The sequence below is a fragment of the Adiantum capillus-veneris genome, chromosome 9 (genome assembly GCF_014529385.1).
Source record: "Adiantum capillus-veneris isolate H3 chromosome 9, ASM1452938v2, whole genome shotgun sequence".
Classification (NCBI taxonomy): Eukaryota; Viridiplantae; Streptophyta; class Polypodiopsida; order Polypodiales; family Pteridaceae; genus Adiantum; species Adiantum capillus-veneris.
In genome coordinates, this window is record NC_140939.1 from 88,984,127 (window position 1) to 88,997,008 (window position 12,882).

At 42.7% G+C, this 12,882-nt stretch overlaps 1 long non-coding RNA gene across 1 annotated transcript in view; it reads left to right on the forward strand.

Annotated features, from left to right (window-relative positions):
• The first annotated feature begins 2,279 nt into the window (after nucleotides 1-2,279).
• LOC147450777 (uncharacterized) overlaps nucleotides 2,280-12,882 on the forward strand; it is a 60,811-nt gene continuing 50,208 nt past the window's right edge. The window contains exons 1-2 of the long non-coding RNA XR_015189304.1: nucleotides 2,280-2,435; nucleotides 2,585-2,664. This is a non-coding gene — a long non-coding RNA (uncharacterized LOC147450777). The remainder of the gene's footprint in view (nucleotides 2,436-2,584; nucleotides 2,665-12,882) is intronic.

A 12,882-nucleotide genomic window follows, 5' to 3' on the forward strand; every position in this document is an offset into this window, starting at 1 on the left:
TCTTAGCACAATGTTGATACTCCTCCCTTATCTATATTGATAGCTCCTTGATTGTGTGTTTGCATGTCTTTTGGTACAAGTCGATGCAACTATCGAAGTTACTAAGCTTGTGAAGCAAAGCTACCTAATATGTCATCGCAAGTAAACTAAATAACTATGAGTGATGTCTTGCTACTCCCAGATAACATGATCACCCCAACAACAATAAGAAATTACCTTATATACTTCCTATCTATATTACCACCATCCAAAATGGTATCAATGTATCCTTGTATCTCCAATACTAAGTATATTGCATGAAAGGCTCAATATCCAAACCGGTATCAATGTAGTCCTATACCTCCAATATTACATACACTGTGGTTTTTTTCTAACACTACCCCCCCCACTCCCCCCCCTTGTGTGTGTGTGTGTGTGTGTGTGTGTGTCATTGTCATCATCTCTGTCCCCCCCTCACAACCACAGAAACATGCGCACAGACAGATTGTCTGTGTATGAGAGAGAAAGAGAGCCAGCTTCTGTGAAGTTCTGTCCACACACGCATGTGTGTGTGAGAGAGGGAGATGCACATTCTAAATCTGTGCGCATGTGTGTGTGTGTGTGTGTGTGTGTGTGTGTGTGTGTGAGAGAGAGAGAGAGAGAGAGAGAGACATTTTGTGCACGTGTCAATAGAGAGAGTGTGGAAGCGAGCCTCCTGGAAGGGAATCTACAGATGCGGGGCGTCAATGCATATATGGTGTTGCTCTATCGGGGACACCTCTGTGGATTGTGGCGATAGCGACCTTCAAGGCGTAAAGATGAACTTGATCCTTCGAGATCGAGTTTCGCCCTTTCTTTTTATTTCTTTAACTCGCCGAGTTACGTGGCACCCCACGTAACTCGCTGGGTTGAATGCTATGCAAACCATTGGAGAAGTATCCACGTAACTCGTCGAGTTACGTGGCGTACAAATATCTCAACGAGTTACATGGACTGCTGATGTGTATGCCACAGCAATGTCCACAATCCTTTTATGTAGGATGCCACGTAACTCACCGAGTTACGTGGCATGTGTACTCGACAAACTCGTCAACATTGCCATGTAACTCACCGAGTTACGTGGCATTCTGCGTGAGCTTTGCCACGTAACTTGCTGAGTTACCTTGGCGTATCTTCTTGGCAATGCCACGCAATTGGCCGAGTTACGTGGAGTACATGCTTGGCAATGCCACGTAACTCGTGAGTTACGTGGCAATGCCGCATTGACATATGCGTGGAATGACCACGTCACTCGACGAGTTAGGTGGCAATGCCAAGAAGTAACTCGTCGAGTTCGAGCAGTATGGCACATGTCGTAACCTCGTGCTTCGGGAGCAAGGGTAACTCGACGAGTTAGCCACGTTGTGGATGTCACGGTTGGGTGCGAAATGCGAGAAGTAGGACGCTCTATCTTGCATACACCTTGGAATATTCAAACTCAAACTCCATCAAAAACATCATCCATATGATCAATATGTCCTGAATGATCACTCCATTGATCAGAAAGAGAAGTGCATGATGATCGACGAGAAGTAAATAAGTTTGCCCAACAAGTAGTGTCTGAACTTTGTGGCACTGAAAACCATTCTTGGTGCTTCTTGCTTTGTACTGGAATATCCTTGTTCAGTTGAATTGAATCAGCGGATCGGTGAAGTAGACTGGATACTTTGTTGTCCCATTAGCCTAAGCCAATATAGCCTCTATCGCCATGCATATACACATGCACATGGAAAAGTTCATCCCCATATGTTCTCCTTCACTTTGTTCACATTCCTGAGTCCAAATGAACTTCTTTTCCTTATGAGTCAATTTATACAGAAAGAAAAGTGCTTGATGATCGACGAGAAGTAAAATAGCTTGCCCAACAAGTAGTGTCTGAACTTTGTGGCACTGAAAACCATTCTTGGTGCTTCTTGCTTTGTATTGGAATATCTTTGTTCAATTGAATTGAATCGGCGATCGGTGGAGTAGACTAGATACTCTGTTGTCCCATCAGCCTAAGCCAATATAGCCTCTATCGCCATGCATATACACATGCACATAAAAAATTACATCCCCGTATGTTCGACGAAGGATTGGTTTCCTGGTGATAGCCTCCTTCACTTTGTTCACATTCCTGAGTCCAAATGAACTTCTTTTCCTTATGAATCAATTCATGGAGAGGAAGTGTCTTAGCTCCAAAAACATATGGATAAATCTTCGATTGAGATTAAAATATCCTAGGAAGAGCTTAGTTTAGATATATTTGGTGACACTCTTGCTTTCGGAACACACTTATTGCCGAGGGGGTCCAGCCTGGCAAGTTGGCAACTGCTTAAATCGTGGAGTTGTTCTTAATGGTCACACGTGCAGAGTCGTAAATTTGCATGCAACCTCCCTCGCCTGTGTCGTCTGCGACAGATGCTCCGTGGAGCTTAGTTAAGATCTCTCTCTCTCTCTCTCTCTCTCTCTCTCTCTCTCACACACACACACACACACACATACACACACATTTTCTTTTGTAAAACTATGCACACGCATCTGCATTAAGTGCTGTTTGTGTTTTAAACTGTGGGTCGAACTGCAGAAAAAATAAGGAGTTTGCCGGGTCATTGGTGGAGCTACATGCAGGCATGCGCATAAACTCAAGACAACGAATATAGAGAGGTGAGGAATCTCTCCTCACTCAGATTTGGCTTTCGTAACATCTACTTCTTCACACGTTGTAAAATTTGTGATGTTCTTACGCTGGGAATTAGTCAGGATCCGTACAGCATTGCAGTGTTTGATTGTCATAGTTTTTTGGTTTGCATGGAACACTTGACAGAAATTGCGGACCGTTGGATAAAGCTTGTTGATTAGTGCCACATGGCAAGTTAATGATGGCAATTTTTCTTTCGTCTACAAGGGGCATTAACTAGGCACGGTGTTGTGTAGGCCATTGCGACATATCACTTGTTGGCATGCTAAATTGCCTCAACTCAATTTGTTTTGTCTTAGCTATCCAATAATATTTTTCCAGCTATGATTTGCCAGTTTTTGCCACAACAACTTTTGCGGCAACCAGGAAGGACGCTAGTTTATGCTAAATTTTGTGGGTTCTTTCAAGATAACCTTGAAGTCCGGATCTGTAAACATTGTGTTCTAGAATGCCCATGTGAGGGTTCATGTTGTTGTTTCTTTATTTACTTACTATGATGGCTATTATCAGCTCTTTGAACCTTTAGTGAGGCTGGTGGCACTGCACAAAAATAAATTTTCAAGGCCAAGTGAACGAATTTATACCAAAGTCTAAGGTATTTATGGGGATTTATAACTAAAACGTCCAATTCTTGACCTTGGAAATTAAGGTGCAACAAATTTAAAGCAAAGATTCTTCTTTTTCAACCAGAGAATTTACACTACAGATTGGGATATGTGAGCATTGATTGATGTTGTCATTTTTGGAATTCAACCTGACCTTTGCGAAGAAAATAGATTTTTCACTCTTGAAAGTGAAGATACGCTTTCCTGAAGCAAGTGTATAAACGTAAAATCAGTAGGTTTCATTACGCTTAAAAGTAATGCAAAGGATAAAAATACATCATTTCTCAAATCTTTATAGAATTATGTTAGATCTTTTTTACTTGAACATCAACATTTGAAAAGAGCTAACACACATCCTCATGTTGTATGGAAATCATTGAAATAAACGAAGACATCATAGAGAAATGAAGAGACTACAAAAGGAGCGACCACAACTTATTTATGGCAATTGCTTTCTTCACATTTATAGTGCTCGCGACAAAAGCCTAGGTCTAGTGTAATCCCACCCACAAATTTTAAAAGTTTTCTGTACATGTTACATTTGAAGGCAACAATACCTACAAAATTTCGAGAGTTTTGGTATAAACAGCTTAGAATATATTTAATTTACCTCAAAAAGTTTTCAATGTAGTTTTTCCAAATTTGTAGGACTTCTATTATCGGTTTTCTTTTCTTTACCATGGTTTGCAAGCCTTGTCTATAAATGCCACGGGTAGAGAGTTGAGGGATCTATGGCGTGGCAAGGGGTAAGCTTAGATGGTTAGGTGGCGAAACCCAAAAACCAAGGTGGCATTGGGATCCTAGAAACTTTGCTACATGCAAAAGCCATGTGTCCTAAACTAGGTATCTCGTTGACTAATCAAAGGCAAGAATGGGCAATCATGGCCTAGGACATGATAAACAAAGCAGAGCTTGTCTCTCAAGGAGACACATGGAAGGAGGCTAAAGTGCATGATAAAGTTTTGGTGTCTATCAAGACTTTCTTTAAGCTTGGGGGCTACACAGGGGAAATAGTACGAAAGTACAACAAAATAGGATCAGCTATGAATGGAGAGATATGTCAGGTGCTTCATTCTGCACCGGTTGCTTTAGCTTTCCAAACTTGAAAGGGGATTCTTAACTCTTTTCTGGAGGGAAGTTGCGTGAATGAGCAACAAAGCGATCTCCAAACTCACATATGTGGGATGATAGAAAACTAGAAGGAAGTGGAGCATTTAGTAATTAGATATAATATGAGTATGTATGATCAATAAAGTATTGGAAGTTCTATCCTAGAGACCTATGCCTATGATCGGATTATAGCTTGATTCTGGCCAAAAGATAAGGTGTTTTACACTCCCTAAGACCCTAAATACCTATAACAAGCTAGTATACAAAGTAAACTGGTTTACTCCACTCTTAGGATATGGAAGGAAAATTGGTTAGAAGAGTGATAGTGGAAGAGTGTTAATGTCATCTTGGAGATCAAATAGCCGAACTTTATGAAGATGTTTATATGGAAGGTGCTTTGTAGGGGAGTCCAATTCGGAACAAGATTTGCACTAGGGGGATTGGCACTCACACTTGCTTCAACTAGAGAACAATTTCAAAGGATCCCCTATATCTATTAAAAACCTGTTCCGTCACATGGGATCTGGCCGCAAAAATCTGCAAATGGGTAGGTGCATGTCACAAAGTGATGACGTGGCGGACAGCAGAAACCCTAAAATTCCTGCAAACCCTAATTTTTGCCAAAAACCCTAAATTCCGGAAATCGCGGAGGCGGATTATTAAAAAAAAAATAAATTTTTTTTCTTTTTTTTTTTTGGAAAACGATGAGCGACGCGAATTTTGCTTTTGCTTTTTTCTTATTAAAAAAAAGAGAAAAGACTCTCTAAGAGAGAGAGAGAACTGATGCTTTTGATTTTAAAAGCTTTTGGGGCTCTGCTTTTGGGCATCCCTTGTAACCTTTAAATTAGTGGTGAGGGCCTCACTTCTCAGAGCATCTGGACGCAGAGTCTGAGAGTGAAACCCTAACCGCTCTCTTGTACTTTGATGATTGATTAATACAAAAAGAAATACCGAAAGGGGCGCCAGTCTTTGGGGCCAATATCTCTAGGCACGGAACTCCGCCGGGCCAGTGCAAATCTATTGTGATCTGTGAATTGTTTTGAAGTGGTTATTTGGTGCTGTCGCGGTTGATTCTTGACTTGGAGTGTCCAAGTTTGTTACAGTGGTATCAGAGCACGGCCGATTTCTCTTCTACGGGAAATCCGATCCCCGAATTTTTTTTCCGCGGCACCTATGGCTTCAGGCAATGATCAGTCGACTCCCTCTGCATCTGGAGATGCGGGCTGGGATCACAACGAAGATTCAGACAGAGTATGGCCCGCCTCGGCCTACTCAGGCGGAGCAAACGGAGATGGAGCGTCGTCAATTGATTGGCGATGCAACAAAGATGATGCTCAATTTTGCCAAGGACCCGAAGATGGTAAAATATATGAACCAGACCTCTTTGAAAGAGGTACAGATGGAGTGGCAGAGAACCACAACACCACTCCCGAAACCCGCTCTCAAGAAACCTTCTACCTCCAAGAAATATACGGAGAAGGAACTGGAGAACGTGGTTGATGCACGTATTGCTCAGCTTTTCGACGTGCAAAAGAAAGGCAAAAAGCACGGCAAAAAGCAGAACAAAGGTACTGACTTCCCGGGATATTTGGGTCGTCAGTCGACATTCGACAAAGCAAAGAAACGGAAGAAGCGTGTTCGATTTGAAGGAGTACCCAGTTCTTCTTCTTCTTCTTCTGACAGTTCTTCTAGCTCCTCGGATTAGAGCGAAGAAGACAGAAAAAAAGCAAAAAGCGAAGCAAGACACAAAGCTTCGGAACGGGCAAGAAAAAGGCAAAGAAGGCTACATCTCGCCCAGAGACTGACAGTTCTACTGAGGACTCGTCTACAGACAGCTCAGATTCCGATGACGGAAAGTTTTATGCGAACAAGAAGAATTTTTACAAAGCCAACCAGTATGACTTTCTCGAAGATAACAGCAAGAAAGTCCGAGAGTTTAAGGAAGGTGGCCACTCGATCAAGTTTGATACTTTTCAGGATACTCAGATGCTTCGAAGGCTTTGTCTCTTATACAGCAGTTTGACATCGCTTTCGCGGGAGGACGCTATTCAGAGCACTCCAAGATTCGGAGAGCTGCCTCTTACTCTGAGGGGAATGCTCGTACTTGGTGGTCCACGCTTCTATTAAGCAAGACTGTGCCAGTTACATGGCTGAAATTCAAGAGGCTTTTTATTTCTTCTTGGTTGACTCAAGAGTTTGAGCGAGATATACGAGCTGCTTGGAACCATCTCCGGATGACCAAGAGCGATACAGTGAATTCTTATTGTGAAAGATTCTGGAGCTCTTTTCTACCCGCCTCTTCATTCAAGAAGATCTCGTTCAGAGAACAAATTGAGCGGTTTACCTTGGGTCTACCTACAGAGATCCGAGATCACTGCTTGGAACAGAAGTCAGCTTCTATTCAGGAGTTGATGAGTCATGCGAAGCGGGGCTTTGCCATTCACTCTGGCAGTCTGACCTACCCCACAGATGAGGCCATGACACAACGAGCCAAACAGACTTCTGGGAATGAAAGTAGAATGAAAAAGAGCAACCCAGAGAAAAAAAAAAAGGATGCACGACCCAAGCTTACTCCTGAGGAGAGAGCTCGCTTCATCAGAGAGGGGAAGTGCTTTGGATGCGGGAAACATGGACATATTTCCGCAAAGTGTCCTGATAAGGCACAGAAAGAACAGAATGATAAAGACGACGACAGGTCTGAGAGTTCGAGAGCAGCTGAGGAATGTGGCAGAAAAGGCAGATAGAAAAGCAGAACTGGTACCACATGGCGTGGGACTTGCACCGAATCAAATGAATGAAAGTACAAACTTTGCCGTTTTTTTTTGGGGCAAAGTGAAGGATCAAGAAGCTCTTTTGAAGGAGCCAAGGCCAACTTCTTTTCACTTGGAATTGGCGGCTCGATTTGGAACTGCGCCCGACAGACTGACGCCACTGGCGGAGGTAGTTCGACTGGCACCCGGATGGGATGTTGCCATTACACCGAGCATTGGCAAACTTCGTTTGCAATGACAGGGGTGTTCAGGGCACGTGAGTGACGTTCTACTCGGGATCCCTTGGTACCACAAGAACTACGCCGTGGTTGACTACCGGGCCGAGAAAGCGACTTTGATAAATGAAGGGCTTAGAGATTGTACTTGATGAACTTCAGTTTTCTTACTCATTCTTTTGGGAGAATTGAACCATGGATAAAAGTTGAATATGTTTTGACCTGAAGAAAAGAACGCCAAGATTTTTTTCTCCACGCTCATGCCGATTGCTTTTGAGAGGGCCTGAAGATCATACCATTGATCTGATATCTGGAAGCACGCCACCGAATCGGCCACCTTATCGTGTGAGCCGAGTACAGAATCAAAGGATTATGAACTCAGTGAAAGACCTCTTGGAAAAGAGTCTTGTCTAGCCTAGTACTTCACCGTATTGCTCTCCAGTGTTGTTGGTTTTGAAGAAAGACGGATCTTGGAGAATGTGCATCGATTATAGCACTCTCAACGAAATCACCATCAAGAACAGATTTCCGATTCCTAGGATCGATGATATACTCGACAGGTTACAGGGATCCTCGTGCTTTAGCAGGATTGACTTGAAGAGTGGATATCATCAGATCAGGATAGCGCCAGGAGATGTCTACAAGACAGCTTTTCGGACGACTTTTGGGTTATTTGAGTTTTTGGTGATGCCTTTTGGCTTAACCAATGCTCCTGCGACATTTAACCGGATGATGGACAGGATTTTTCGAGAGTACAGACTATTTGTTGGCACTTTCTTTGACGACATCATTGTTTTCTCCAAGAATGAGGCAGAACACAGAGATCATCTGCTTCAAGTCTTTCAGGCAATTACGAGATCACACGTTAGTGATTAATGCTAAGAAAAGTGAATTTTTCCTACTAGAGATACACTTTTTGGGACACATTGTGTCAGCAGCAGGAGTGCGAAGGGACCCGGCCAAGATATAGACTATCCGTGATTGGCCCGATTTGAGGAATGTCCATGAAGTTAGAAGCTTCTTGGGACTGTGTTGGTACTACAGGCGGTTCATACGAAAGTTTGCAGAGGTTGCTTCCCCTTTGCATATCTTGACACAGAAAGGAGTACCTTTTTCGTGGGGACCCACAGAGGTGACTGCCTTTCAGACATTGAAAGAGAAATTGACTACGGGACCTATTTTGACTTTGCCGGACTTGCAGAAGTCATTCGAAGTATATTGTGATGCTTGTGGTCGTAGTTTGGGTGCGGTCTTGATGCAAGAAGGCCATGTCATAGCTTACGAGAGCCGTTTGTTCTCTAGGCCGGAGATGACAGCACAGATTTATGAGAAAGAGCTTTTGGCGGTTATCCATGCTCTTACTCAGTGGCGGCATTACCTACTCGGAGCGGATTTTATTGTCTTTACAGACCATCAGAGTTTGCGCTACTTCTTGTCACAGAAGCAGCTTTCGGAAAAGCAGATGCGGTGGGCGAACATCTTGTCATAGTTTCACTTCCAGATTGTCCATGTGCAGGGACAGAAGAATGTGGTGGCAGATGCTTTGTCTCGGAAACCGTTGGTTCTGGCTATTTCCGCGATACATCATAGGAGCTTCGAGGATATGGTCGATCAGTGTGCCACAGATACAGATTTTGCAGATATTTTCACACGGATACGGGATGGGGAGACAGTAGCTGGATACTCCCTTCGAGAAGGCTACTTGATGAAAAAGACTATGTTGTGCGTTACACAGCCGTTGAGGGAAAAGGTTATGACTGATTGCCACTGTCCACCTTTTACGGGTCACCGCAGCATTGCTACCACCATGAAAGGGGTAGAGAGAGATTTCTTTTGGCGGAGACTGAAGAAGGATGTGGAAGAGTTTGTGCGCAGTTGCTTGGTATGCTAGAAGGTCAAGTTTGACAGGCATAAGGCACAGGGATTGTTACAGCCTTTACCCATACCCACCCACCCGCCCCTGGGAAAATATTGAAATGGATTTCATTTTTTTTAATCTCCCGAGAATACAGAATGATCACGATGATTTTCCGATTACATGGCACGCCTGAGACGATTGTCTCCGACAGAGACCCCAGATTTATGAGTTTGTTTTGGAAGGCAATTTGGGAGAACATTGGCACGCGGTTGCAGTTCTCGTCATCGTTCCACTTGCAGACTGACGGGCAATTTGAGATTGCCAATTCAGTGATTTTAGATTTATTGAAGTCTTGTATCTCCCATCAGAAGACTCAATGGGAGAAGAACTTACCTTTGGTGGAATTTGCCTACAATAACACGATACACTCTTCGACGGGGAAGACGCCATGAGAGATTGTTGAAACTACTGCGAAGGTTCCATCCTTCCTGAGCACGAAAGATTAGAAATTTGAAGCGGATGAATATTCGCGAGATTTGGATACGGCTTTTGCCAAGGTTCACGAGACTTTACAGAAGTCTCAAGAACGACAGAAAAAGACAGCGGATCGCCATCGTCGCGACTGGAAACTGAAGGAGGATGATTGGGTGCTCTTACTTTTGAGAAGGCACGCCTAAGAAAAAAAAAAGGGAAAGGAGAGGCTTTTTCCAAAGCTTAGTATGTGATACTACGGACCTTTCCAGATTACTGACAAGATAAATGATGTCTCCTTCCGATTGGACCTGCCAGATACTTGGAGGATTCATAATGCATTGCATGTGAGTCTCTTGAACCCTGTTAAGGGTGATGTGCTTGATGATGGGGAGCCTGATGAGCAACCCGAAGTGGAAGAAAACGAGGAGATCCTTGTTCCTGAACAGATTTTGGCACATAATGATACGAAGAAAGGTAAAGTCCGAAGGCGGTTCTTGCTTAAGTTCAAGAACTTTCCTGCATTTGATGCGAAGTGGATGGAGGAGGAGGACCTAGCAGATACTCCTCGGATTGTGAAACTTTACCTCGATGTTTTGGTTTAGCATAGTCTACTCCAAACGGAACCCAGAAACTCAGCTTGGCCGAAGATCTGGTGCAGTGGGATGCACAAGAGGGGAGTCGCTCCACTCCTTTGTCAACAGATGCCTCGATTTTGATACTAAAGTCACTGATGTCTCTTTGAGCTTCAGGGATACTGAGAGCTGACAGTATTCTGCTGGATGACTTTATGAAATGGAATTCCTGATAATGATACTGATTTGTTCTTGACTTCTTGTGAGTACAGGAACTGATAGACGAAATGACTGCAGCATTTTGGTCTGATTGATCTCGAATAGACATGGTTGCAATAGGGGTTAGTCAATCGGACATCGATGAGGTCCCGATTGGACCTAGATGTGATTGCTAGCTACATTGCCGATAAATCATGGTCTAAGATCCGAATGAATGTTGAATGTCATGTGATGTCCTGTGATGTCTGGTGATGTCCTGTGATGTCGTGTGATGTGACTGTCGATTTTGTACATGTGCTAGATGTGTGTTCCTAGTACGTAGGTACTAACAGTCAGTGTCTGCTAAGACGGTTTATGGCTTTTGTCGGTTTTGCAGGCGTAATCGCGGTCGATTACAATGCTTTCAAGAGGGGGGTATGTCACAAAGTGATGACGTGGCGGACAGCAAAAACCCTAATTTCTGCCAGAAACCCTAAAATTCCTGCAAACCCTAATTTTTGCCAAAAACCCTAAATTCCGGAAATCGCGGAGGCGGATTATTAAAAAAAGATTTTTTTTTTTTTTGGAAAACGATGAGCGACGCGAATTTTGCTTTTGCTTTTTTTTAATTAAAAAAAAGAGAAAAGACTCTCTAAGAGAGAGAGAGAACTGATGCTTTTGATTTTAAAAGCTTTTGGGGCTCTGCTTTTGGGCATCCCTTGTAACCTTTAAATTAGTGGTGAGGGCCTCACTTCTCAGAGCATCTGGACGCAGAGTCTGAGAGTGAAACCCTAACCGCTCTCTTGTACTTTGATGATTGATTAATACAAAAAGAAATACCGAAAGGGGCGCCAGTCTTTGGGGCCAATATCTCTAGGCACGGAACTCCGCCGGGCCAGTGCAAATCTATTGTGATCTGTGAATTGTTTTGAAGTGGTTATTTGGTGCTGTCGCGGTTGATTCTTGACTTGGAGTGTCCAAGTTTGTTACAGTGCAGAAGACATGGAAGATTATCTACAAATGACTTATCTTGGGGGGAGTAGATCACAAAACCAAGCCATTCTAGTTTGCACCCAAATCACCAGATTTTGTTATCTAAAAAGATATGAAAAGAGAGAAACATTTGCATCTTTGAGGGAGCATATGTTGTGGCTCAATTCAATGATATTGTGCGTGAGAGCACAGAGCTCATATATGTTGGAGGCTCAAAGAGAGGGGCAGTCGATAATGCCAAAACATGCACTTAGTTGCATAGGCTACTCGGGAGGTAATACTTAGCAGCTTTGTGTTTGTATCTTGCCACGTATTTGAATAAGCCCCCTCTTAGAAACAATACCCCCTCAAGGTACATGTAGTGATGTATACTCTTTTTTGAGTCAATATAACATCTCTACTTATAATTGTGAGTATGGCAAAAAACAAAAAGTTTTCAAGGCTCACCATATAGATCTTTGAGGTTATTCATACGACGTTAAAAGCTCGTGTGTGTGTGTGTGTGTGTGTGTGAATGAGAGAAGGAAAAGTGAGCAACCGTTCTCACACAAGTGTGGTAGGTGGATGTCCTATTTCCTCCTCCCCCTTTCAGAAAAAATGTCCCCTCAAGGTACATGTAGTGATGTATATTCTTTTCTGAGTTAATATAACACCTCTACTCACAATCGTGAGTAAGGCCAAAAAAAAGTTTTTAAGGCTCACCATATAGATCTTTGAGATCTCTTCGGGTTATTCATACGACGTTAAAAGTTCGTTTGTGTGTGTGTGGGGGAGAGAACGAAAAGTAAGCAACCGTTTTGTCACACAAGTGTGGTAGAGTGGATATCCCATTTCCTCGTAGAGTCTTGCGATAGATAATTGATATCTCTTGGAATTGTTCATACCAATGCTTACAAAACGTTGTCTTGTAGTACATCTTTGACACCAAGATTTGATTAAAATGGCTCCAGAGTCCACTAGAGCCTTCTTCGCTAGAGTACTAGCCCAAAAGCTAAAGAAACCCTTAAAAACGTCAAATTCATGCTATCTTTTACGAATTATTTGGTATTACTTTTCAGAAAATACATTGTACATGTTTTTAGACTACATAAATAGTCCTTAGTAAAGGGTTGAATTTTGGGTGCATCTTTGGACCATTGGATAAAGCTTGCAGATTAGTGACACATGGTAAGCCAATGATGACAAACTTTCTTTTTAACTATTTTTTGTAGGTCCTTATGAGAGGGTGTTGACATTTGTTTACCTCACTCTTAAAAAAGGGACATTGGCTATTGGATCACACAAAATCTTTCCCATCCAATTTCACTTTGTTTTTTCTCAATCTCTTACAATGCCTCCAAGTGTTTTTCGATCCATTATTTTTTAATCTTTTGATATATATCGTAATC